This window comes from Arachis stenosperma, chromosome 7, assembly GCF_014773155.1.
Source record: "Arachis stenosperma cultivar V10309 chromosome 7, arast.V10309.gnm1.PFL2, whole genome shotgun sequence".
Classification (NCBI taxonomy): Eukaryota; Viridiplantae; Streptophyta; class Magnoliopsida; order Fabales; family Fabaceae; genus Arachis; species Arachis stenosperma.
In genome coordinates this window covers 52,221,166-52,248,564 of record NC_080383.1, presented here as the reverse complement: position 1 = coordinate 52,248,564, position 27,399 = coordinate 52,221,166, and the positions used below count along the sequence as shown (strand labels likewise).

At 40.9% G+C, this 27,399-nt stretch overlaps 1 non-coding gene across 1 annotated transcript; it reads left to right on the top strand.

The window, feature by feature from the left end:
• Positions 1 to 21,077: 21,077 nt before the first annotated feature.
• LOC130942411 (small nucleolar RNA R71) lies at positions 21,078 to 21,181 on the top strand. Its single transcript, XR_009070981.1, has one exon. It is a non-coding gene; the product is annotated as a small nucleolar RNA R71 (small nucleolar RNA).
• The last annotated feature ends 6,218 nt before the right edge of the window (positions 21,182 to 27,399 follow it).

Below are 27,399 nucleotides of genomic sequence, written 5' to 3'. Positions count from 1 at the left end.
AGCCTATAAATTATCCGCTCATCACATACACACGCAGAGTATACCTTAAAACCCTTATCTAAAAGAAAGGGTAAATTAAGGCAATTTTTTGTTAACTACCGAAAAAAGGTCGAAAAAAGAGTCAAGAATAACCACCACAAACATAAAAAACAATAAAATTGTTTAAATAAGGGCCCACTAGCCGGGCCCTAACATAGCTAAATCACTGGAAAGGTAGATTGGTGACATTCAGAGGAGAGGAGCTCAGATCCACAGCAGGAGTTGGAAGGGTCGGAGCGGTCTCTTCAGCAACAGAAGCCTGAACCTCTAAAGAACTCGGCAAGTATCCCTCTTGTTGCTCACCCCAAGGAGGAGATTAAATAAGCTTTTGCCTGCGAGTCTTCAACTCAGAATCCGTCTCAGGATGAGGAGGGAAAATGACGAACTGAATTCCTGCGCGGTCTAGAATTTTTACAAAATAAATCCTCATTGCAAGTATAGCTTCTAAACCGGAAAGGAATCCCTTTCGTGTAAAAGTTTGGTTGTCACAAGTACAAACCCCTAATAAATAATAACTGAATTATTTAAACCTCGGGTCGTCTCTCAAGGAATTGCAGGGAAGTATTATTATTATTGGTTATGCAAAGGTATATTTTGGGGTTTTTAAAAGGTTTGAACAAGTAATTTAATTGATAAGAAAAATAAATTAATAATTAATAAAAACTATTGCCAAGGTATAAGAAATTGAAGTCCTATCCTAGTTATCCTTATCAGGTGTGATGAGAATTGTACTCTACTCCCACTTTAGTTAGCCCTTACTAAATAAAGGAAAGTCAAGCGGACTAATCAATTTGATCCTCAAGTCCTAGTCAACTCCTATGGAAAGACTAGAGTTCTTGGAGTACAAATTAATCAGCAAAGAATTCCAATTTCAATCAACAGCTGAGTTTGATAACTTAAGTGTTTCTAATTACTCAACCAAAGTTAAGAGTGTACAAAGCTAAATTAAAATCATAAATATGAAATGCCTCAAATTGAATTATTAAAGATATCAAATGTAACATGGAAAAGTTCATAAGCCAAATTTGGCAACATAAGTCATTAATAAATAAAAGCATTAAAGTATCTAAAAGTAGAAAAGAAGTCAAAATAAAGGGATATTGAACCTGGTATGAAAGAACAATCCTAATGACTAAAAGAAATCCAAATTCTAAAACCTAAGAGAGAGGAGAGAGCCTTTCTCTCTCTCGAAAAACTACATCTAAAACTAAAATTGTGAATTATGAATGTTGTGTTGTTGAATAGATGGATTCTCCACTTTATAGCCTCTAATCTATGCTTCTGGACTTGGATCTGGGCCAAAAGAGGGTTTAGAAATCGCTAGGAGTGTTTTTTGCAATTTCTGCACGTGGCGTCTGTCACGGGTACACGTGGGTCACGCGTTCGCGTCATCTGGAGCTTTGCTCTTCCGCGCGTCCGTGTCAGTCACGCGTCCACGTCAATTGCGTTCTGCTCAAGGCATGCGTCTGTGTCGTCCATGCGTGAACGTCATTTATGTTTTGCGCTAAGCACGTGTCTGCGTCGTCCACGCGTTCGCGTCGCTGCTTTTTCTTCAAAACTCCATTTTTGTGCTTTCCTTCCAGTTTTGTATGCCTCCTTTTTCCTTTAAGTCATTCCTGCCCTATGTAACTTGAAAATACTTAACACACAAATCACAGCATCAAATGGTAATAAAGGATAATTAAATTTAATATTTTTAAAGCATAGGAAACATGTTTTCACATATATCATTAAATGAGGAAGGAATAGTAAAACCATGCAATTTACATGAATAAGTGGGTGAAGATTTGATAAAAACATTCGATTTAAGCACAAGATGACTCACAAAATAGGGGTTTATCAACCTCCCCACACTTAAACAATAGCGGTCCTCATGCTAAATCCAAGAGAAAAGAGTAAAGGTAAAATGGTGGAATCTTATGCAATGCAATCTATTCTAAATGCAGGCTACCTACATGAATCATGCAATTCTAGTTATTATCCACCTATATATATAGAGCTTACATGTGGTTAATTTGCTTCATATCTTCAAGGAATCATATATGTACAATTAAGGCCAAACCATATTAAAACATGTTCACAATTGAGTTGGGTTTAAAAATAATTCACAATCTTGCAAGACAATTAACAATTTAAATATGGATATATGGGAATGAGCCATTGAACCCTCACTGGATTTGTGTTTACTCTCTAGTCACTCAGTGTTTGGGGTTAATCACTCTATTCTTTTCTATTCATGCTTTCTAAAACCTTGTTCTTCATCTAACCAATCAACAAATATATAATGTATAGATACAAACATCATGAATGTTTTATTCAAGGTTGTAATAGGGCCAAGGTAAAGGTAAGGGTGTATATGGCTAAGTGAGCTATAAATTGAATCTTTGATTAGTCTAAGATCTCACATAACATATACATACTTTATAAAAATTCAAAATTATCCTGGTCTTCCCATAATTTTTCCCATTTTGTGTCACATACTCATGTACCAATTTTATTTTGATTTTTATTTCCATGTGCATTGATTTCTACTAAATTTGTCATTTGGATAATTTTATCCCCTTATCTATTTATTTAACTAAAATGACTTTTTTTTTAAAAAAAAATAAACATATATCAATGCACATGGTGTTTTAGTTTAATTTGGTTTCACATGAGCATGTTCTCAAGTTTCTGATTATTCTTATTAATTTTGATTCTTTCCTATCAACCCATGTTTTCCCACACTTAGTGGATACACAATCTCCTATCTTAAGCTAACGAAGGATTCAACTTGGGATTTTTAATTTGTTTTTCTGCTTAAGGCTAGTGATGTAGTTACAGAACAGAAGGGGATTAAAAGGGCTCAAGGGGGCTAACAAGGGTGATGTTGGAGGTAGGCTTACTTGGGATAAGTGAGGGAAAATTTAAATAATGGCCTTAATCATATGTGGGTATGTATCTACATTCTATATTGGACATATAGATTGAAACAAAGTAAAGATTACAAGCATAGAAAAGAAGTGTGAAACACACAAGAATAAAATTTATGGTTGGATGTAACCATACAATTAAGCTCAAAACTCACAGGTTGTGTGTTCTTTGGCTCAGAAATCATATATCAGTTATGTATGTCATGCAAGCAGAAATCAAGAGTTTTCATTCAACTCAATGTGAATCTTAAGGTGGCTCTTAAAATCTTAGTGTTCTTCCTTGAAGAAATGTTGTTAACTAACTCACATTTGTTGCTATATATATACAAGGTGTGTGGATTGTTTTGATTCTGTTACACTAAAGTTTTTAGTTTACTCTTTTTATTTTCAATTAAACCAACTTATCATATGCTAAAAAGATAAACTATACTAATTAATCCACATATTCTATAACTAATAAGCTAAAAGTGCAAATTAAGCTAAATATCTATGATATATACAGCCCAAAGTGCAAAATGCAAAAATAAAATAAAAATACAGCAAAAGCAAAAGAAAAATGTGCAAGTACTTAAAGACAAAATAAGATAAGATAAAGTAAAGATAAAATAAAATAAAGTACAGAAAAATAAACAAAATAAGATAGAAGAGTCTGTAGTGGTTCACAAAAAAGATTTGCCAGAGATGGTGACCTCCACACACTTAAATTATAGCATCGTCCACGATGCTCTAGCAAGTTGGGTGTGAAGAAGTGTCATCTCCGGAAGGGTCTGCTGGTGCTGTCTGTATGGGCTCTGGCAGTGAAAGTGTCTGAGGCTCTGTCTGTATAGGTGCCTGTGGGTCTACTGGCTGTGTTTGCTGAGGCTCCTCATGCTGGGGCTCTGCCTGCTCAGCCTCTACTCGTGCATCCTCTTCCTGGTCATCTGCCTCCTCCTCAGATGGCTCAGATGGTATGTCAGGCTTGGAGGGGATGTCAGTGTGGCCGGACCGGATCATCAACTTCAAATGCTCATAGCGGCACATGCTGCAACGCTCAGACCGCTCATATCACCGCTGGTTACAGTGTTCTATCTGGTCTAATCGCTCAAATAGGCAGTGCACAAGGTGGTAGACGGGCTCATGAGCAGGTGATGGTGCAGTGGTGGTAGCTGGGGCAGTAGATGCTGAAGGGGCAGCGGAAGATGTGGCTGCCTGCCTGCCTCAGCGAAGGCAGTGAGGAAAGGCGGCCTGTAACCCAAGGCTAGGAACTTCCTGCTGTGAGGGATAATCTTCTTGTAGTCTGTAGCAGTTGACTTCTCATCAGCAAGCTCCCAAGGTACGTCAGCTCGGCGGCCTAGCTGAGTGATCAGATAAAGAAAAGGGAGAGTGCCTCTGACATGGACCCTGGCCATATAATACCTGATGAAACATGGAAGATATAGGTCCTCACCCTCCATCACACACCAGATGAGGGTGATCATAGCAGCGGGCACCTCTGTCTCATGAGTGCTCGGCATAATGTAATTACTCAGAATCTGCTGCCAAAGCCGAGCCTCATCATTCACATATATCAGCTTGATTCCTTTAGGCACCACTGTATTCTTTCCCATGACCCATGGCGCAACAAGATCAAGGGCTATTCTCTGCTTGACTGCGTCCCAGTCAAATCGCATAATTCTCATATCCTCTTTAGCCTTTTGGTAACCGTCAGGCTGATCTGACTTAGGCAGAAGCTGGATGATGTCCTCAATAGCTTCCTCAGTGATCAAGATCTGCTTCCCTCTGAGGTACACTGTATCCAGGGAATTCTTGAAATAGTTGCAGTAAAATTCTCTAACCCACGAAGCATTAACTTCAGTCAAGTTTCTTTCCAAGAAGAACTAGCCTCTCTATTTTATCTGTTCGGAGGTGTAGTGGGCGAGTTCTTTTGGAATTTTAAGAGTCCATTCTAGATACAGGTTCCTGGAAGTCGCAAATACTGGATACTTGAGCTCATAGTATCTGTTGGCAAACTTAACGGGGTCTGTAGCAGTCACTAGCTGATCGGCCTTTTCTTGCGGAGTAAAATGCTTTTCCCGCCAGGAATCGTCTTGGAGGATATCTAAAATAGTGCTGGAGGATTCACCTATTTTTTGTTTGTGGTGCACGAAATTGCAATCACACTTTCGTAATTCCGCACAACTAACCAGCAAGTGCACTTGGTCGTCCAAGTAATACCTTACGTGAGTAAGGGTCGATCCCACGGAGATTGTCGGCTTGAAGCAAGCTATGGTTATCTTGTAACTCTTAGTCAGGATATCAATAATTATCAGGTTTAATTGTGAAAAGTAAAAGAACATAAAATAAGTACTTGTTTTGCAGTAATGGAGAACAGGTTGAGGTTTTGGAGATGCTCTATCTTCTGAATCTCTGCTTTCCTACTGTCTTCTTCTTCATGCACGCAAGACTCCTTCCATGGCAAGCTGTATGTAGGATTTCACTGTTGTCAATGGCTACCTCCTATCCTCTTAGTGAAAATGTTCAACGCGCTCTGTCACAGCACGACTAATCATCTGTCAGTTCTCAATCAGGTTGGAATAGAATCCAGTGATTCTTTGCGTCTGTCACTAACGCCCAGCCTTCAGGAGTTTGAAGCTCGTCACAGTTATTCAATCCTTGAATCCTACTCAGAATACCACAGACAAGGTTTAGACCTTCCGGATTCTCTTGAATGCCGCCATCAGTTCTAGCTTATACCACGAAGATTCTGATTAAAGAATCCAAGAGATATCTACTCAATCTAAAGTAGAACGGAGGTGGTTGTCAAGCACACGTTCATAGGTAAGAATGATGATGAGTGTCACGAATCATCACATTCATCAAGTTTAGGAACAAGTGATATCTTAGAATAGAAGCAAGCGTGATTGAATGAAAAACAGTAGTAATTGCATTAATCCATCAAGACACAGCAGAGCTCCTCACCCCCAACCATGAGGTTTAGAGACTCATGCCATAGAAGGTACAATGTGAAACGTGTAAAGTGTCATGAGGTAGAGATACAATATCAAAAGGCCCTATTAATAGTGAACTAGTAACCTAGGGTGTACAGAAATGAGTAAATGACGTAAAAATCTACTTCCGGGGTCTACTTGGTATGTGCTTGGGCTGAGCATTGAAGCTTTCATGTGTAGAGACTTTTTCTGGAGTTAAACGCTAGCTTTTATGCCAGTTTGGGCGTTTAACTCCAATTTTTGTGCCAGTTCCGGCGTTAAACGCCGGGAGTTCTGAAGCTGATTTGCAACGCCAGTTTGGGCCATCAAATCTCGGGCAAAGTATGAACTATTATACATTGCTGGAAAGCCCAGAATGTCTATTTTCCAACGTAATTAAGAGCGCGCCAATTGGGCTTCTGTAGCTCCAAAAAATCCACTTTGAGTGCAGGGAGGCCAGAATCCAACAGCATCTGCAGTCTTTTTTCAGCCTCTGAATCAGATTTTTGCTCAGGTCCCTCAATTTCAGCCAGAAATTACCTGAAATCACAGAAAAACACACAAACTCATAGTAAATCCTAGAAAAGTGAATTTTAAATAAAAACTAATAAAAACATACTAAAAACTAACTAAAATGTACTAAAAACATACTAAAAACAGTGCCAAAAAGCATATAAATTATCCGCTCATCACAACACCAAACTTAAATTGTTGCTTGTCCCCAAGCAACTGAAAATCAAATAGGATAAAAAGAAGAGAACATACTATAGACTCCAAAATATCAATGAAACTTAGCTCCAATTAGATGAGCGGGACTAGTAGCTTTTTGCTTCTGAACAGTTTTGGCATCTCACTTTATCATTTGAAGTTTAGAATGATTGGCATCTATAGGAACTCAGAATTCAGATAGTGTTATTGATTCTCCTAGTTAAGTATAATGATTCTTGAACATAGCTACTTTATGAGTCTTGGCTGTGACCCAAAGCACTCTGTCTTCCAGTATTACCACCGGATACACACATGCCACAGACACATAACTGGGTGAACCTTTTTAGATTGTGACTCAGCTTTGCTAGAGTCCCCAATTAGGGTTTAAGCACACTCTTTTTGCCTTGGATCACCTTTTATATATAATAATTTTTTTTGAATTCACTGCTTTTTCTTGCTTCAAGAATCAATTTGATGATTTTTCAGATCCTCAATAACATTTCTCCTTTTCCATCATTCTTTCAAGAGCCAACAAGTTTAACATTCTTTAATCAACAAATTCAAAAGTCATATGCACTGTTCAAGCATTCATTCAGAAAACAAAAAGTATTGTCACCACATCAAGCTAATTCAACTAGTTTCAGAGATGAATTCGAAATCCTGCACTTCTTGTTCTTTTGTGATTAAAGCATTTTTCATTTAAGAGAGGTGATGGATTCATAGGACATTCATAGCTTTAAGGCATAGACACTAAGATACTAATGATCATGTAGTGAAGACACAAACATAGATAGAACATCAAGCATAAAAATTGAAAAATAGAATAATAAGAATAAGGAAATTAAAGAACGGGTCCACCTTAGTGATGACGGCTAGTTCTCCTTCTTGAAGATCCTTGGTGCACGAAATTGCAATCACACTTTTGCAATCCCGCACAACTAACCAGCAAGTGCACTGGGTCGTCCAAGTAATACCTTGCGTGAGCAAGGGTCGATCCCACGGAGATTATCGGCTTGAAGCAAGCTATGGTTATCTTGTAAATCTTAGTCAGGATATCAGAAATTATCAGGATTGATTGTAAAAAGCAAAAGAACATGAAATGGTTACTTGTTTTGCAGTAATGGAGAATAGGTTGAGGTTTTGGAGATGCTCCATCTTCTGAATCTCTGCTTTCCTACTGTCTTCTTCATCAAACACGCAAGGCTCCTTCCATGGCAAGCTGTATGTAGGGTTTCACCGTTGTCAGTGGCTACCTCCCATCCTCTCAGTGAAAACGTTCCTATGCTCTGTCACAGCATGGCTAATCATCTGTCGGTTCTCGGTCAGGCCGGAATAGAATCCAGTGATTCTTTTGCGTCTGTCACTAACGCCCCGCCTGCTAGGAGTTTGAAGCACGTCACAGTCATTCAGTCATTGAATCCTACTCAGAATACCACAGACAAGGTTTAGACCTTCCGGATTCTCTTGAATGCTGCCATCAGTTCTAGCTTATACCACGAAGATTCCGATTAAAGAATCCAAGAGATATCTACTTAATCTAAAATAGAACGGAGGTGTTTGTCAGGCACACGTTCATAGTTGAGAATGATGATGAGTGTCACGGATCATCACATTCATCCGGGTTAAGAGCAAGTGATATCTTAGAATGGAAGCAAGCATGATTGAATAAGAAACAGTAGTAATTGCATTAATCCATCAAGACACAGCAGAGCTCCTCACCCCCAACCATGGGGTTTAGAGACTCATGCCGTGGAAGGTACACAAAGAAACGTGTAAAGTGTCATGAGGTACAGATACAATGTCAAAAGATCCTATTAATAGTAAACTAGTATCCTAAGGTTTACAGAAATGAGTAAATGACATAAAAACCCACTTCCGGGCCCACTTGGTGTGTGCTTGGGCTGAGCAGTGAAGCATTTTCGTGTAGAGACCTTTTCTGGAGTTAAACGCCAGCTTTCATGCCAGTTTGGGCGTTTAACTCCAAGTTTTATGCCAGTTCCAGCGTTAAACGCTGGAATTTCTGAGGCTGAATTGCCACGCCGGTTTGGGCCATCAAATCTTGGGCAAAGTATGGACTATCATATATTGCTGGAAAGCCCAGGATGTCTACTTTCCAATGCCGTTGAGAGCGCGCCAATTGGGCTTCTGTAGCTCCAGAAAATCCACTTCGAGTGCAGGGAGGTCAGAATCCAACAGCATCTGCAGTCCTTTTCAGTCTCTGAATCAGATTTTTGCTCAGAACCTTCAATTTCAGTCAGAAAATACCTGAAATCATAGAAAAACACACAAACTCATAGTAAAATCCAGAAAAGTGAATTTTAACTAAAAACTACTAAAAATATACTAAAAACTAACTAAAAGATACTAAAAATATACTAAAAACAATGCCAAAAAGGGTACAAATTATCCGCTCATCACAACACCAAACTTAAATTGTTGCTTGTCCCCAAGCAACTGAAAATCAAAATAGAATAAAAAGAAGAGAATATACTATAGACTCCAAAACATCAGAGAAACATAGTTCCAATTAGATGAGCGGGACTAGTAGCTTTTTGCCTCCGAACAGTTTTGGCATCTCACTCTATCCTTTGAAGTTCAGAATGATTGGCATCTATGAGAACTCAGAACTCAGATAGTGTTATTGATTCTCCTAGTTAAGTATGATGATTCTTGAACATAGCTAGTGTATGAGTCTTGGCTGTGGCCCAAAGCACTCTGTCTTCCAGTATTACCACCGGATACATACATGCCACAGACACATAATTGGGTGAACCCTTTTAGATTGTGACTCAGCTTTGCTAGAGTCCCCAATTAGAGGTGTCCAAGGTTCTTAAGCACACTCTTTTTTTGCCTTGGTTCACAACTTTATTTCTTTCTTTTTCTTTTTCTTTTATTTTTTTTTTCGAAAATATTTTTTTTTTCAACTTTTTTTTTTGCTTTTTCTTGCTTCAAGAATCAATTTGATGATTTTTCAGATCCTCAATAACAGTTCTCTTCCTCCTCATTCTTTCAAGAGCCAACAATTTTAACATTCTCAAAACAACAAATTCAAAAGACATATGCACTGTTCAAGCATTCATTCAGAAAACAAAAAGTATTGTCTCCACATCAAACTAATTCAACTAGTTTCAAGGATAAATTTCGAAATCCTGTACTTCTTGTTCTTTTGTGATTAAAGCATTTTTTCATTTAAGAGAGGTGATGGATTCATAGGACATTCATAGCTTTAAGGCATAAACTTTAAATTTTATTGATTATGAATTAAGAACAAGACTCAGAAAATAAATATAAGATGAAACTAAAAATAGAAAACAAAAATTTAAAATAGGCTCCTAATGATAGAGGTTTTCACAGAGTTAGGACTCAACAACCTTGATTTTGAGAAGTGGATGCTCCCTCAGCTTGAGAGGAGAGCTTTTGGCGTTTCATCTCTTGGAGTTCACGCCCCTGCTTCTCTTGCTCCTTCAGCAATTTGCAGAGCATGCAGTTCTGATTCTGTTGTTCTTCCTTAAGTTGCTCCATAGTCTCTTGCAACTTGGTGATAGATGCTTCTAGGCTGGCCCAGTAGCCAATTTCAGGAAATTCAGGGAGGAACTCCTGCGCCCTCCTTTTGATAGAATTGTCTTGCACTTGTCCTTCCATTGACTTCTTGGTGATTGGGTGTTCAATGGGTATGAATTCATCTACTCCCATTTTTACCCCAGCCTCTTTACAGAGCAAGGAGATCAAGCTTGGGTAAGCCAGTTTGGCTTCAGTGGAATTCTTATTTGCAATTGTGTAGATCTCACAAGCAATCACATGATGCACCTCCACTTCTTTTCCAAGCATAATGCAATGAATCATCACTGCTCTCTTGATAGTGACCTCAGAACGGTTGCTAGTGGGCAATATGGAACGCCCAATAAAGTCTAGCCAACCTCTTGCAATTGGTTTGAGGTCTCCCCTCTTGAGTTGGTTTGGGATACCCTTAGAATTGGTTATCCACTTAGTTCCAGGGAGGCATATGTCCTCTAGAACTTGATCCAACCCTTTATCTGCTCTCACCATTCTCCTATTAAAGGAGTTAGGATCATCTTGCAGTTGAGGCAACTTGAAGATTTCTCTTATTTTGTCCAGATGGAAGTACATAACTTTCCCTCTGACCATGGTTCTGTAGGTATGGTAAGCGGTTCCAGTCATTCTCTGCTTATCTGTCAGCCACAGATTTGAGTAGAATTCCTGAACCATGTTCCTTCCAACCTTTGTCTCAGGATTGGTTAGAACTTCCCATCCTCTGTTTCGAATTTGCTCTTGGATCCCCGGATATTCATCTTCTTTCAGATCAAACTTCACTTCCGGGATCACTGACCTCAAACCAATTATTTTGTGATAATGGTCTTCATGTTCTTTGGTTAAGAACTTCTCTTGATTCCAAAGATTCTTTGGATTACTCTCTTTCTTTCCTCTTAAATTGGTTTGTTTTCCCTTAGGAGCCATGTTCTTGATGAATCTTGGCTTAGTGATCACGGAAAAGCACACCAAACTTAGAGGTTTGCTTGTCCTCAAGCAAAAGAAAAGAGAGAAGAGAGGGAGAGGAAGAGGAAATTCGAATGGTGTGGTGGAATGAGGGGGGATAAACGTGTATTTATAAGGTGGGGAGGGGAGATTTCGAAAAGAAAAGAAAAAATTTGAAAGGAGATTTGAGAAGATATGGAAAGAAGTTGAAAAAGAGGGTGAGTTTTTTTTTTGAACAAAATTTGGGAATGATTTGAGAGATTTAAAAGTGAATGATGAAAGGTTGAAGTGTATTTATGTAGAAGAGTATGGGTAAGAAAAGGAAAGTTTGAAAAAAAATTGATTTGAAAACAAAATTGTGGTCCCCCCACCTTGCTGGCGTTAAACGCCCAGAATGGCACCCATTCTGGCGTTTAACGCCCATTTGTTGCCCCTTTTGGGCGTTTAACGCCCAGCCAGGTGCCCTGGCTGGCGTTAAACGCCAGAAAGCCTTTATCACTGGGCGTTTTTCTAAACGCCCAAGATGCTGCACACCTGGCGTTAAACGCCCAGAATGGTGCCCATTCTGGCGTTTAACGCCCAGAATGGCACCATTCCTGGCGTTAAACGCCCAGAATGGTACCCATTCTGGCGTTTAACGCCCAAAATGCCCCTTACTGGCGTTTTTTCGCCAGTAAGCTCTTTTTCTCTGCTTTTTGAGCTGAATCCTTCTGTAACTCTGTGAATTCCTTCATTTTTGATACTTGCCTCTGTAAAAACAAATCATATAGCCTCCTAATGACTGGGTTGCCTCCCAGCAAGCGCTTCTTTACTGTCTTTAGCTGGACCTTTACTGAGACTCACTCAAGTCTCAGTTTTGAGCATTCCTGCTCAAAATTGCTTTCAAGATAATGCTTGATTCTCTGTCCATTAACAATGAACTTTTTGTCAGAATCAATATCCTGAAGCTCAACATATCCATATGGTGACACTCCTGTAATCACATACGGACCCCTCCACCGGGATTTGAGTTTTCCCGGAAACAATTTGAGCCTAGAGTTAAAGAGCAGAACTTTTTGTCCTGGCTCAAAGACTCTGGTTGACAACTTCTTGTCATGCCACTTCTTTGCCTTTTCCTTATAAATTTTTGCATTTTCAAAGGCATTGAGTCTGAACTCCTCTAGCTCATTTAACTGGAGCAATCTTTTTTCACCAGCTAACTGAGCATCCATGTTTAGGAATCTAGTTGCCCAGTAGGCTTTATGTTCCAGTTCCACGGGCAGATGACAGGCCTTCCCATACACCAGTTGGTATGGAGAGGTTCCTATAGGAGTCTTGAATGCTGTTCTGTATGCCCACAGAGCATCATCCAAGCTCTTTGCCCAATCCTTTCTTCGGGCTATCACAGTCCGTTCTAGGATTCTTTTTAGCTCTCTGTTAGAGACTTCAGCTTGCCCATTTGTCTGTGGATGATACGGAGTTGCCACTTTATGGCTAATTCCATATCTAACCATAGCAGAGTGTAGCTGTCTATTGCAGAAATGAGAGCCCCCATCACTGATTAGTACTCTGGGAACACCAAATCTGCTGAAGATGTGTTTCTGGAGGAATTTTAGCACGGTCTTGGTATCATTAGTGGGTGTAGCAATTGCTTCTACCCACTTAGATACATAGTCCACCGCTACCAGAATGTAAGTGTTTGAGTATGATGGTGGGAATGGCCCCATGAAGTCAATTCCCCATACATCAAACAGTTCTATCTCTAATATCCCTTGTTGAGGCATGGCGTATCCGTGAGGCAGGTTACCAGCTCTTTGGCAACTGTCACAGTTACGCACAAACTCTCGGGAATCTTTATAGAGAGTAGGCCAGTAGAAACCACACTGGAGGACTTTAGTGGCTGTTCGCTCACTTCCAAAATGTCCTCCATACTGTGATCCATGGCAATGCCATAGGATCCTTTGTGCTTCTTCTCTGGGTACACATCTGCGGATCACTCCGTCAGCACATCTCTTAAAGAGATATGGTTCATCCCAGAGGTAGTACTTGGCATCTGAAATTAATTTCTTTCTTTGCACACTGCTGTACTCCTTGGGTATGAACCTCACAGCTTTATAATTTGCAATATCTGCAAACCATGGAGCTTCCTGAATGGCAAAGAGTTGCTCATCTGGGAAAGTCTCAGAGATCTCAGTAGAAGGGAGGGACGCCCCAGCTACTGGTTCTATTCGGGACAGATGATCCGCTACTTGGTTCTCTGTCCCTTTTCTGTCTCTTATTTCTATATCAAACTCTTGCAGAAGCAACACCCATCTGATAAGCCTGGGTTTTGAATCCTGCTTTGTGAGTAAGTATTTAAGAGCAGCATGGTCAGTGTACACAACCACCTTGGATCCTACTAGATAAGATCTAAACTTGTCAATGGCATAAACCACTGCAAGTAATTCTTTTTTTGTGGTTGTGTAATTTTTCTGTGCATCATTTAGAACACGGCTAGCATAATAAATGACATGCAGAAGTTTATTATGCCTCTGTCCCAACACTGCACCAATGGCATGATCACTGGCATCACACATTAATTCAAATGGTAATGCCCAATCTGGTGCAGAGATGACTGGTGCTGTGACCAGTTTAGCTTTCAGGGTCTCAAATGCCTGCAAACACTGTGTGTCAAACACAAATGGTGTGTCAGCAGCTAGCAGATTACTCAGAGGTTTTGCAATTTTCGAAAAATCCTTTATAAACCTTCTGTAGAATCCTACATGCCCCAGAAAGCTTCTGATTGCCTTAACATTGGCAGGTGGTGGTAATTTTTCAATTACCTCTACCTTTGCCTTATCCACCTCTATTCCCCTGCTTGAAATTTTGTGCCCAAGGACAATTCCCTCAGTCACCATAAAGTGACATTTCTCCCAGTTTAAAACCAGGTTAGTCTCTTGGCACCTTTTCAGGACAAGTGCTAGGTGATTAAGACAGGAGCTGAATGAATCTCCATATACTGAGAAGTCGTCCATGAAGACTTCCAGAAATTTCTCTACCATATCTGAGAAGATAGAGAGCATGCACCTCTGAAAGGTTGCAGGTGCATTGCACAGACCAAAAGGCATCCTTCTGTAGGCAAACACGCCAGAAGGGCAAGTAAATGCTGTTTTCTCTTGGTCCTGAGGATCTACTGCAATTTGGTTGTAGCCTGAATTGCCATCCAAAAAGCAGTAATAATCATGACCAGCTAGTCTTTCTAGCATTTGATCTATGAATGGTAAAGGAAAATGATCCTTTCTGGTGGCTGTATTGAGCCTTCTGTAGTCAATACACATACGCCACCCTGTGACTGTTCTTGTAGGAACCAGTTCATTTTTTTCATTATGAACCACTGTCATGCCTCCCTTTTTGGGGAAAACTTGGACAGGACTCACCCAGGGGCTATCAGAAATAGGATAAATAATCCCAGCCTCTAGTAATTTAGTGACCTCTTTCTGCACCACCTCCTTCATGGCTGGATTTAGCCTCCTCTGTGGTTGAACCACTGGTTTGGCATTATCCTCCAACAGGATCTTGTGCATGCATCTAGCTGGGCTAATGCCCTTAAGATCACTTATGGACCACCCAAGAGCTGTCTTGTGTGTCCTTAGCACTTGAATCAGTGCTTCCTCTTCCTGTGGATTCAAAGCAGAGCTTATAATCACTGGAAAAGTGTCACCCTCTCCTAGAAATGCGTACTTCAGGGATGGTGGTAGAGGTTTGAGTTCAGGTTTGGGAGGTTTATCCTCCTCCTGAGGAATTTTCGAAAATTCCTTTGCTTCCTCTAGTTCTTCTTGATCAGGTTGAGCATCTTTGAAGATGTCCTCAAGCTCTGATTCTAGGCTTTCAGCCATATTGATCTCTTCTACCAGAGAGTCAATAATGTCAGCGCCCATGCAGTCATTTGGTGTGTCTGGATGCTGCATAGCTTTTACAGCATTCAACTTGAACTCATCCTCATTGACTCTCAGGGTTACTTCCCCTCTTTGTACATCAATGAGAGTTCGTCCAGTTGCTAGGAAAGGTCTTCCTAGAATGAGAGTTGCACTCTTGTGCTCCTCCATTTCCAGCACCACAAAGTCAGTTGGAAAGGCAAAGGGCCCAACCTTGACAATCATGTTCTCTATTATGCCTGATGGGTGTTTAATGGAGCCATCAGCAAGTTGGAGGCATATCCTGGTTGGTTTGACTTCTCCAGTCAACCCAAGCTTTCTGATAGTGGATGCAGGTATTAGATTGATGCTTGCTCCAAGATCACATAGGGCTGTCTTGGTGCAAGCGCCCTCTAATGTGCATGGTATCATAAAGCTTCCAGGATCTTGAAGCTTTTCTGGTAAGCTTTTTAGAATGACTGCACTGCATTCTTCAGTGAGAAACACTTTTTCAGTTTCTCTCCAATCCTTCTTATGACTTAAGATCTCTTTCATGAACTTAGCATAAGAAGGTATTTGCTCAAGTGCCTCTGCAAACGGAATCTTTATTTCAAGAGTCCTTAGATAGTCTGCAAAGCGGGCAAATTGCTTATCCTGTTCCGCCTTGCGGAGTTTCTGAGGATAAGGCATCTTGGCTTGATATTCTTCAACCTTAGATGCTGCAGGTTTATTCCTTACAGAAGTGGTTGAAGAAGCCTTGTTAGAGGGATTACTGTCAGCATTCTCAGGTGTCTGATCTCCCTTTGGCGTCTGAACCCCAGGAATGGGTGAAGTTTGGGCGTTAAACGCCAACCTCTCTCCCTTTTCTGGCGTTTGAACGCCAGAACTGGGCAAGGAATGGGCGTTTAACGCCAGCTTTCCTTCCCTTTCTGGCGTTTGAACGCCAATGACATTCCTCTCTGGGCTCTTACTGTCCTCAGAGGGATTTTGAACAGTGGTTTGGTTATCCTCTGTCAATTGTTCCTTGTTTGGCTTTTTGCTCTTTTGAGCAGTGGTGTTTAGTGTCTTCCCACTCCTTAGTTGAACTGCTTGACATTCTTCTATTATCTGTTTAGATATTTGCTGTTTTGCTTGATTCAACTGCAGTTCTATGTTCTTGTTAGCAACCTTAGTATCATGGAGCATTTCTTTAAATTCTGCTAACTGTTCTGTCATCAGGAGCAATTGTTGATTAAGCTCAATTATCTGTTCTTGAGGATTAGGGTCAGTGACTACTGTCATGACTTCCTCTTTTGGAGAGAACTCATTGCTAGAGTACAAATATTGGTTTCTAGCAACAGTGTCTATAAGCTCTTGAGCTTCTTCAATTGTCTTCCTCATGTGTATAGATCCACCAGCTGAGTGGTCTAAAGACATCTGAGCTTTTTCTGTGAGCCCATAGTAGAAGATGTCTAACTGTACCCACTCTGAAAACATTTCAGAGGGGCATTTTCTAAGCATACCTCTATACCTCTCCCAGGCATTATAAAGGGATTCATTATCCTCTTGTTTAAAGCCTTGGATATCCAGCCTTAGCTGTGTCATCCTCTTTGGAGGGTAAAAATGATTCAGGAATTTGTCAGACAACTGTTTCCATGTCTTTATGCTTGCTGTAGGTTGGTTGTTCAACTACCTTTTAGCTTGATCCTTTACAGCAAATGGAAATAGTAATAGTTTGTAGACATCCTGATCTACCTCTTTATCATGTACTGTGTCAGTAATTTGTAAGAACTGTGCCAGAAACTCAGTAGGTTCTTCCTGTGGAAGACCGGAATACTGGCAATTTTGCTCCACTATGATAATGAGTTGAGGATTTAGCTCAAAGCTGCTTGCTTTGATGGGAGGTGTACAGATGCTACTCCCATATGCAGCTGTAATGGGGTTAGCATATGACCCCAGAGTCCTTTTGGACTGATCAATCCCTCTTAGGTCCATAATGGACAAAAGGGAAATGATAATGATTGCAAACAGATAAATTTTGTTTTTTTTTTGAATTAACGAAAGAAAATTAAAATAAAACAAAAGAAAATTAAAATAAAAATTCGAAAATCAAAAGGAAAATAAGATCAAAGCAAATTGAGAACTGAATCAATTAGTTAATTAAAAAGATTTTGAAAATAGCAATTAAAAAGATATGATTTTTGAAAAGAGGAAAGAGAAAAACAACAAAAAGACACCAAACTTAAAATTTTTAGAAAATCAAACACTAATTTTCGAAAATCTCTAAGGGAAAAAACATAAAGAGGACACCAAACTTAAAATTTTTTTATGAATCAAAAAGGAACTAAGAACATGCAAAATCGAAAATTAAAAGAAAAACAAAGGCATGCAATTGACACCAAACTTAAAATATGAAACTAGAATCAACTAAAAGACTCTAAACCAACAAAAATAAAACAGTCCTAATCTAAGCAACAAGATAAGCCGTCAGTTGTCCAAACTCGAACAATCCCCGACAACGGCGCCAAAAACTTGGTGCATGAAATTGCAATCACACTTTTGCAATCCCGCACAACTAACCAGCAAGTGCACTGGGTCGTCCAAGTAATACCTTGCGTGAGCAAGGGTCGATCCCACGGAGATTGTCGGCTTGAAGCAAGCTATGGTTATCTTGTAAATCTTAGTCAGGATATCAGAAATTATCAGGATTGATTGTAAAAAGCAAAAGAACATGAAATGGTTACTTGTTTTGCGGTAATGGAGAATAGGTTGAGGTTTTGGAGATGCTCCATCTTCTGAATCTCTGCTTTCCTACTGTCTTCTTCATCAAACACACAAGGCTCCTTCCATGGCAAGCTGTATGTAGGGTTTCACCGTTGTCAGTGGCTACCTCCCATCCTCTCAGTGAAAACGTTCCTATGCTCTGTTACAGCATGGCTAATCATCTGTCGGTTCTCGGTCAGGCCGGAATAGAATCCAGTGATTCTTTTGCGTCTGTCACTAACGCCCCGCCTGCTAGGAGTTTGAAGCACGTCACAGTCATTCAGTCATTGAATCCTACTCAGAATACCACAGACAAGGTTTAGACCTTCCGGATTCTCTTGAATGCCGCCATCAGTTCTAGCTTATACCACGAAGATTCCGATTAAAGAATCCAAGAGATATCTACTTAATCTAAAATAGAACGGAGGTGTTTGTCAGGCACACGTTCATAGTTGAGAATGATGATGAGTGTCACGGATCATCACATTCATCCGGGTTAAGAGCCAGTGATATCTTAGAATGGAAGCAAGCATGATTGAATAAGAAACAGTAGTAATTGCATTAATCCATCAAGACACAGCAGAGCTCCTCACCCCCAACCATGGGGTTTAGAGACTCATGCCGTGGAAGGTACACAAAGAAACGTGTAAAGTGTCATGAGGTACAGATACAATGTCAAAAGATCCTATTAATAGTAAACTAGTATCCTAAGGTTTACAGAAATGAGTAAATGACATAAAAACCCACTTCCGGGCCCACTTGGTGTGTGCTTGGGCTGAGCAGTGAAGCATTTTCGTGTAGAGACCTTTTCTGGAGTTAAACGCCAGCTTTCATGCCAGTTTGGGCGTTTAACTCCAAGTTTTATGCCAGTTCCAGCGTTAAACGCTGGAATTTCTGAGGCTGAATTGCCACGCCGGTTTGGGCCATCAAATCTTGGGCAAAGTATGGACTATCATATATTGCTGGAAAGCCCAGGATGTCTACTTTCCAATGCCGTTGAGAGCGCGCCAATTGGGCTTCTGTAGCTCCAGAAAATCCACTTCGAGTGCAGGGAGGTCAGAATCCAACAGCATCTGCAGTCCTTTTCAGTCTCTGAATCAGATTTTTGCTCAGAACCTTCAATTTCAGTCAAAAAATACCTGAAATCATAGAAAAACACACAAACTCATAGTAAAGTCCAGAAAAGTGAATTTTAACTAAAAACTACTAAAAATATACTAAAAACTAACTAAAAGATACTAAAAACATACTAAAAACAATGCCAAAAAGGGTACAAATTATCCGCTCATCAATCCTCTGGAGTGCTTGAGCTCCTCAATGTCTCTTCCTTGCCTTTGTTGCTCCTCTCTTGCGTTCAGCGCCAGAATGTTGCTTGTTTCTGGCGTTCAGCGCCAGAATGATGCTCTGTTCTGGCGTTGAACGCCAGCCAGATGCATCTCACTGGCGTTGAACGCCAGCCTGTGCTTCCTCCAGGGTGCGAATTTTTTTCTGCTGTTTTTGACTCTGTTTTTAATTTTTCTGATTTTTTTCGTGACTCCTCATGATCATGTACCTAATAAAACACAAAATAACAATAATATAGAATAAAATAAAAATTAGATAAATAAAATTGGGTTGCCTCCCAACAAGCGCTTCTTTAATGTCAATAGCTTGACAGTGGCTCTCATGGAGCCACAAGGTGATCAGGTCAATGTTGTATAGTCCCAACACCAAACTTAGAGTTTGGATATGGGGTCTTGACACTAAACTTAGAGTTTGGTTGTGGCCTCCCAACACCAAACTTAGAGTTTGACTGTGGGGGCTCTTCTTGACTCTGAACTGAGAGAAGCTCTTCATGCTTACTCTCTTTTGTCATAGAGGGATGGCCATGTGCCTTAAACACAAGGTAGTCCCCATTCAATTGAAGGACTAATTCACCTCTGTTGACATCTATCATAGCTCCTGCTGTAGCTAGGAAAGGTCTTCCAAGGATGATGCAATCATCCTCTTCCTTCCTAGTGTCTAAGATTATGAAATCGGTAGGGATGTAAAGGCCTTCAACCTTTACTAACACGTCCTCTACTATTCCATAAGCTTGTCTCAATGACTTATCTGCCAGTTGTAATGAGAACAAGGCAGGTTGTACCTCAATGATCCCCAGCTTCTCCATTACAGAGAGTGGCATAAGATTTATCCCTGACCCTAGATCACACAGAGCTTTTGCAAAGGTCATGGTGCCTATGGTACAAGATATCAAAAACTTGCCAGGATCTTGTTTCTTTTGAGGTAAAATTTGCTGAATCCAGGTATCCAGTTCACTAAAGAGTAAGGGAGGTTCACTTTCCCCAGTCTCATTACCAAATAACTTGGCATTCAGCTTCATGATAGCTCCTAAATATTGAGCAACTTGCTCTCCAGTTACATCTTCATCCTCTTCTGAGGAAGAATAGTCTTTAGAGCTCATGAATGGCAGAAGGAGATTTAATGGAATCTCTATGGTCTCTATATGAGCCTCGGATTCCTTTGGATCCTTAATAGGAAACTCCTTCTTGCTTGAGGGACGTCCCAGGAGGTCTTCCTCACTAGGATTTTCGTCCTTCTCCTCCCTTGTGCATTCGGCCACATTGATTATATCAATGGCCTTGCACTCTCCTTTTGGATTCTCTTCTGTATTGCTTGGGAGAATACTGGGAGGAGTTTCAATGACTTTCTTACTCAGCTGGCCCACTTGTGCCTCCAGATTTCTGATGGAGGATCTTGTTTCATTCATGAAACTGAAAGTGGCCTTTGACAGATCAGAGACTAGATTGGCTAAATTAGAAGTGTTTTGTTAAGAATTCTCTGTCTGTTGCTGAGAAGATGATGGATATGGCTTGCTATTGCTCAGCCTATTGCGTCCACCATTGTTAAAGCCTTGTTGAGGCTTTTGTTGATCCTTCCATGAGAAATTTGGATGATTTCTCCATGATGAGTTATAGGTGTTTCCATAAGGTTCACCCATGTAATTAACCTCTGCCATGGCAGGGTTCTCAGGATCATAAGCTTCTTCAGAAGCTGCCTCTCTAGTACTGTTGGATGCATGTTGCCATCCATTCAGATTTTGAGAGATCATGTTGACCTGTTGAGTCAACACTTTGTTCTGAGCCAATATGGCATTCAGAGCATCAATTTCAAGAACTCCTTTCTTCTGAGATATCCCATTATTCACGGAATTCCTCTCAGAAGTGTACATGAATTGGTTGTTTGTAACCATGTCAATGAGTTCTTAAGCCTCTTCAGGCGTTTTCTTCAGGTGAATAGATCCACCTGCAGAATGGTCCAATGACATTTTCGAAAATTCAGATAGACCATAATAGAATATATCTAATATGGTCCATTCTGAAAACATGTCAGATGGACATCTTTTGGTCAGCTGCTTGTATCTTTCCCAAGCTTCATAGAAGGATTCACCATCTTTTTGTTTGAAGGTTTGAACATCCACTCTCAGCTTGCTCAGCTTTTGAGGAGGAAAGAATTTATCCAAGAAGGCAGTGATCAGCTTATCCCAGGAGTCCAGGCTATCCTTAGGTTGTGAATCCAACCATATTCTAGCTCTGTCTCTTACAGCAAAAGGGAAAAGCATGAGTCTGTAGACTTCAGGATCAACTCCATTCGTCTTTACAATCTCACAGATCTGCAAGAACTCAGTTAAAAACTGATAAGGATCTTCAGATGGAAGTCCATAAAACTTGCAGTTTTGTTGCATTAAGGCAACTAGCTGAGGTTTCAGCTCAAAGTTGTTGGCTCCAATGGCAGGAATGGAGATGCTTCTTCCATCAAATTTGGACGTTGGCTTTGTGAAGTCACCAAGCATTTTCGTTGCATTATTATTATTTTCGGCTGCCATCTCTTTCTCTTGTTCGAAAATTTCTGAAAGGTTGTTTCTGGATTGTTGTAATTTAGTTTCTCTTAGTTTCTTTTTCAGAGTCCTTTCAGGTTCAGGATCAATTTCAACAAGAGTGCCTTTTTCCATGTTCCTGCTCATATGAAAGAGAAGAAAGCAAGAAAAGAAAGAGGAATCCTCTATGTCACAGTATAGAGATTCCTTTGTGTTAGTAGAAAAAGAGAGAGGAGAAGAATGAAGAAGAATGGTTCGGATTTTTAGATGAAGAGAGGTGAAGAGAAGTGTTAGTAATTAAATAAGTAGATAGAATAAGAAGAGAGAGGGGGAATTTTCGAAAATAATTTTGAAAAAGGAGTTAGTAATTTTCGAAAATTAGAGATAAAATATAATTAAAACATGAAATAATTAGTTAATTAAAAAGAATTTTTGAAAAAGGGGTGAGATATTTTCGAAAATTAGAGAGGGAAAAGTAGTTGGGTGGTTTTGAAAAATATAAGAAACAAATAAAAAGTCAAATAGTTAGTTGAAAAAGATATTAAAATCAACTTTGAAAAAGATAAGAAGATAAGAAGTTAGATAAGATATTTTGAAATCAAATTTTGAAAAATATAAAATTTTGAAAAGGATAAGATAAAAAGATAAGATAAAAATTTTAAGAAAAAGATATTTTGAAAAAGATTTAATTTTTAAAATGACTTAGTCTAACAAGAAACTACAAGATAAGATTCTAGAATTTAAAGATTGAACCTTTCTTAACAAGAAAATAACAAACTTCAAATTTTTGAATCAATCACATTAATTGTTAGCATATTTTCAAAAATATGATATAAAGATCAGAAAAAGATTTTGAAAATATTTTGAAAAAGATTTTTGAAATTTTCGAAAAAGAGGAAAAATTGGAAAAGATATGATTTTTGAAAAAGATTTTGAAAAGATAAGATTTTTAAATTTTTGAAAATTTGACTTGACTTGTAAGAAACAACTTTTTTTTTAATTTTTGACTAAGTCAACTCAAATTTTTGAAAATTAGGAGAGAAATAAGGAAAAGATATTTTTTTATTTTTGAATTTTTAATTATGAGAGAGAAAAACAACAAAAATACTCAATGCATGAAATTTTTAGATCAAAACAATGAATGCATGCAAGAATGCTATGAATGTCAAGATGAACACCAAGAACACTTTAAAGATCATGATGAACATCAAGAACATAATTTTGAAAAATTTTTGATGCAAAGAAAACATGCAAGACACCAAACATAGAAATCTTTAATGCATGGATACTGTTCCGAGGGTTACCTGAAACGTGTAGCTCGGTCGTCTGGCAAGACCCGAGGTGGGGGTTCCGTGACCCGAGCTTGGTGTGCTGAGCGGCTGGGGGTTGTACCTGCAATGACACTCCGATGCTTAAGTTAGCATGGGTCCAAGCAGATATGTGTAGAATATAGAATGTGTGTTTATACCTGGGTGCTCCAGTGTATTTATAGTAGTTGGCCGTGATCTTCCCTGGATAAGATATTCTTATCTTATCTTATCTTTTGGGGGTTTTGTCCCTATCTTTGTGGAACCGCCTTTCCTAGGCCTTTTCGGCCTTTAGGTTTTTGGGCTTCGTTCCTTTTGATGGGCCTTCTTAGCGTTATTTGTCCGAGGTCCGACCTCAGGCGTGGGCCTTGGGACGAGGTCGGACCTTCTATGAACTTACCGAGTTTGGGGAGCTCGGTCAGGGTATGAACAGTGCCCCTGCCCGAGTTCGTCCTTCTTGAGAGGTCGAGCTCGGGCATAGTAGTTTTTTCAAAATTCGAAAATGGCCGTTTCAGCATTTATTGCTTTTTACCGTTTCTCCTCGATTTCCGTTTGGGTTCTGTGAAGGCATTATTTATTTGCCCCTTTCCTCATTTTCTTCGTTTATTCTGTTCCCTTTTCCGTTTTTCTGAGTTTTCGCTATCTCTCCTTCGAGCACCGCTCCTTCTTTCTCTTTGTTCTTCTTCTCCGATTCTTTCTGTGCGTTTTTCCGGGGTTTCTTCTGCGCCGCCTGTTTCTCCTTGCTGTCGGAACTCGTCGTTTCTCTTTCTTTCCAGGTTCGTTCTCGTCTCTTTTTCTTTTGTGTACATATGCTTCTGTTCTTTTGTGTGGCCCTTTGTCTGTTTCTTTTTCTCTATGCCTGGGTTGCCCCGAAAAGAGGCGCCGCTATTGCTTTGTTGTTTGTACATGGGGGGGGGGCTCTTTCTTGTTCTCTGGTATTTTGCTCCGGGTTTGCTGTATTTTCTTCTAAAAGATCTTTGTTTCTTGCTTTTGCTGAATGGGTTTTTGCTGTCTGCCTTTATGTGATTTTTGTTTTGCTGTTTGTACTCTTCTTTGTAGGCAAGATTTTTATGTCTCGAAAGGTTCTTCAAGCAATGTCGACCAAGATTCCGAGTGGTCTTGGTTGGGTAGATCCTGTTCCTCTAAAAGTCCCTTCTGTGGTAGATTCTGAGTATTTGGCTAGGTTTCGTAGGCAATGTAGTATATGTGAAGATAGAGAGTCTGAGAGGGATTATGAGCTAGTAGCCCCGGATTCCGAGGAGAGAGTGTGCTTCCCGCCCTTAGATAGTTCCGAGAAGATCTTCTTTTACGCTTATGATTGTTTTTTCTCTAAACTGAGCGTCCGACTTCCTTTTACCGACCTGGAGTCCGAGGTGTTGTGGTCTTGTAACCTTGCCCCTACGCAGCTCCATCCAAATTCTTGGGCATTTTTAAAGCTGTTCCAACTTTTGTGTCAGTTTTTGGGTGTCTCTCCCTCTATTTCTCTTTTTTCCTATTTGTTTGTGTTGACGAAGCCGGGTCGGGTGGAGGGAAGGTGTCCTGGGTCTCTTTTAGGGCTAACCAGGGAAGAAAGTTTTGTACCCTGTATGATGAGTCCTTTCACGATTTTAAGAACTTTTATTTCAAGGTCCGGGCTATTGGAGACGTCCGACCTTTCTTTCTAGATGAGAGTGGGGAGCCTTCTTTTCCTCTTTGTTGGCAGGAGAATGTAGTGTCTGTTAAGTATACCTTTGAGAGTCTAGATGAGGTGGAGCAGGCTTTTGTGGGTGTGGTGAGCAGTTTATGGGGTCGGGCACCTCACTTGGACACGAAGAAAATGTTGGGAGATCCAAGCCTTCTCCGTTCCGAGTTAGGTAGTTCCCGACCTCTTCCGAAATTCATCTTTTTTAGTATTTTTGTATTGCCTGTTTTTGGTGGAATTTCTGTTGTTGTAATCCTTTTCTTTATTTCTTTGCAGAGATGTCTTCTCAGGCGGATTCCATGAAATTCCTTCGTCGGACGAAGAAGTCGGTGGCTGCTCGGAATATCGAGGCCGGGGAGGCTTCTGCCCGATCTTCTCCGCAGAAGACTACTGTGGGTGTTCAGACTCGGTCGAAGACTATTCCGACTCCTCAGTTCCGAGCTATAAGTCAGGATCCTCCGACCTCTGGGCCTGTTACTTCTTCTCCTCCTCCGTTCTCGGGTCCTCCTCCCAAGAAGCAGAAGACCTCTCAAGGGCTTGCCGGTTTTAATGATAAGGACTTTGATGCTCTTGGTTGGATTGAGCAGCATATCCTCCCTCAGACCTTTATTTCTACTGATGATGTGTCTATGGAGCATCATTTTCAGTATATGGCGCGGAGCTATGTCCGGATGGCTAGTCTTCATGCCGCTATTGCCCGGGAGTTCAAGAAATCTCCTCTTGGGGCGACTAGCTCCCGACTTGAGAAGGCTCAGTCCGAGCTTGATAAGATTAGTCAACTGAAGGCTGCCAGGATTACTGAGCTGGAGGCTTCTTTGGAGAAAGAGAAAGCTAGGGCTACTGCGGCTGTGGCGTCAGCGAAGACATCTGAGGAGATGGCGAAGGCGGCCACAGAGAATTATATTCGGCTATATGCCGAGCTTGTGGAGACGAAGGAGGAATTGCAATCTACGCAGGACAAGTTTTACGAGCTGGAAGGTCATGTGGCCAAGGGTATGGATGCTATGTTTGAAAATCTGAAGGCTCAGGTTCGGGTTCTTGCTCCCGACCTAGATCTGAGCTTGTCGAATGCCGTTTTGAACAGGATATCTGCTGAGCTCCCTTGGTCAATCAGGGTTCGATGTAAGTTGGCGTTTGCTAAGATAATGGTGACTACCATCGGATCGTCGTGTCCGGGAATTATCCATTGAGCATCTTCTCGGGTAAATGAGATGGTAGGTAACTCGGGCAGGGTACTGTCTTCTCGGATATGATAGACTTCTTTGAGGTGTCTTTTTCGCGAGGATCTGGATATTCCTCCGCCTGCAAAACCTCCATTTATCATGTGAACATGTCTCTCAGGGGTTCGCGGAACTTGTTCGGCCCGACCTTCATTGTCTCCCCGTCTTCTCTTCCTGGTCTCTTCTCCTTTCTCTGCTATGTATCTGTCGAGCTTTCCTTCTCTGGCTAGCTTTTCTATAACATTCTTTAGGTCGTGGCAGTCGTTGGTAGAATGACCATAGAGCTTGTGATATTCACAGTATTCGGACCGATCTCTCCCCGCTCTCTTGTTTTTTAGAGGTCGGGGTGGTGGGATCTTTTCGGTGTGGCATACTTCTCTGTAGATGTCTACCAGGGAGACTCGGAGGGGGGTATAGTTGTGGTACTTCTGTGGTTTGTCCGAGTCGGGTTCTCCTTTTTTCCTCTGTTCCCGATCTCGATTTCGGAGTGGGTAGGTCGATTCCTTCCTAGAAGAGTCTCTTAGCTGGGAGGTTTCCTCCATATTGATATATTTTTCTGCCCGCTCTTGCACCTCGTATAGGGAGGTCGGGTATCGTTTGGATAGGGATTGGCTAAACGGTCCTTCCTTTAGGCCGTTTGCCAGTCCCATGATAACTGCTTCAGTGGGTAAGTGTTGTATGTCCAGGCAGGCTTTGTTGAATCGCTCCATGTATTCTCGGAGAGTTTCTTGGTTACCTTGTTTGATTCCGAGTAGACTGGGGGCATGTTTTGCCTTGTCCTTTTGAATGGAGAACCTTGTTAGGAATTTCTTGGTTAGGTCTTCGAAGCTGGTGATTGATCTTGGTGGCAGGTTGTCGAACCACTTCAGGGCTGACTTGGTGAGAGTGGTGGGGAAGGCTTTGCACCGAATCGCGTTGGAGGCGTCAACTAGGTACATTCTGCTTCTGAAGTTGCTGAGGTGGTGACTTGGATCGGTGGTGCCGTCGTAGAGATCCATATCGGGTGGTTTGAAGTTTCGCGGCACCTTCTCCTTCATGATCTCTTGCGTGAAGGGATCATGGTTGCCTTCGGGGGTGGTGTCGCGTTCTGTCCGATCTTTCAGGTTGGCCTCTATTTTCCGCAGTTTTTCTTCTAATTCTCTGCGCTTGCGAGCCTCCCTTCTCAGATCTTGCTCAGTTTCTTTTTGTTTCTTTATGTCCTCTTCGAGTTGTTTCAGTCGGTTTTGTTGTGCCCGGACTGCTTCTAGAATTTCCGAGCTCTTTTCTTTTTCGAGATTTTGTGGATCTTTGTTTGGGAGTGATGTCTTTGGGCGATTCTGTTTGTTTCCTCCTGGAGTGCGTGGTGATAGAGGGCTGTCCGGTCGTTCTCCGGTGTCAACTTCCTCCTCTTGTTCTGATGCAGCGTGGTCATTGTTGAGAGGGTCGTCTGTCATGGTAAAGGGATGACTTCCAGGGTCCCCGGCAACGGCGCCAATGTTCCGAGGGTTACCTGAAACGTGTAGCTCGGTCGTCTGGCAAGACCCGAGGTGGGGGTTCCGTGACCCGAGCTTGGTGTGCTGAGCGGCTGGGGGTTGTACCTGCAATGACACTCCGATGCTTAAGTTAGCATGGGTCCAAGCAGAT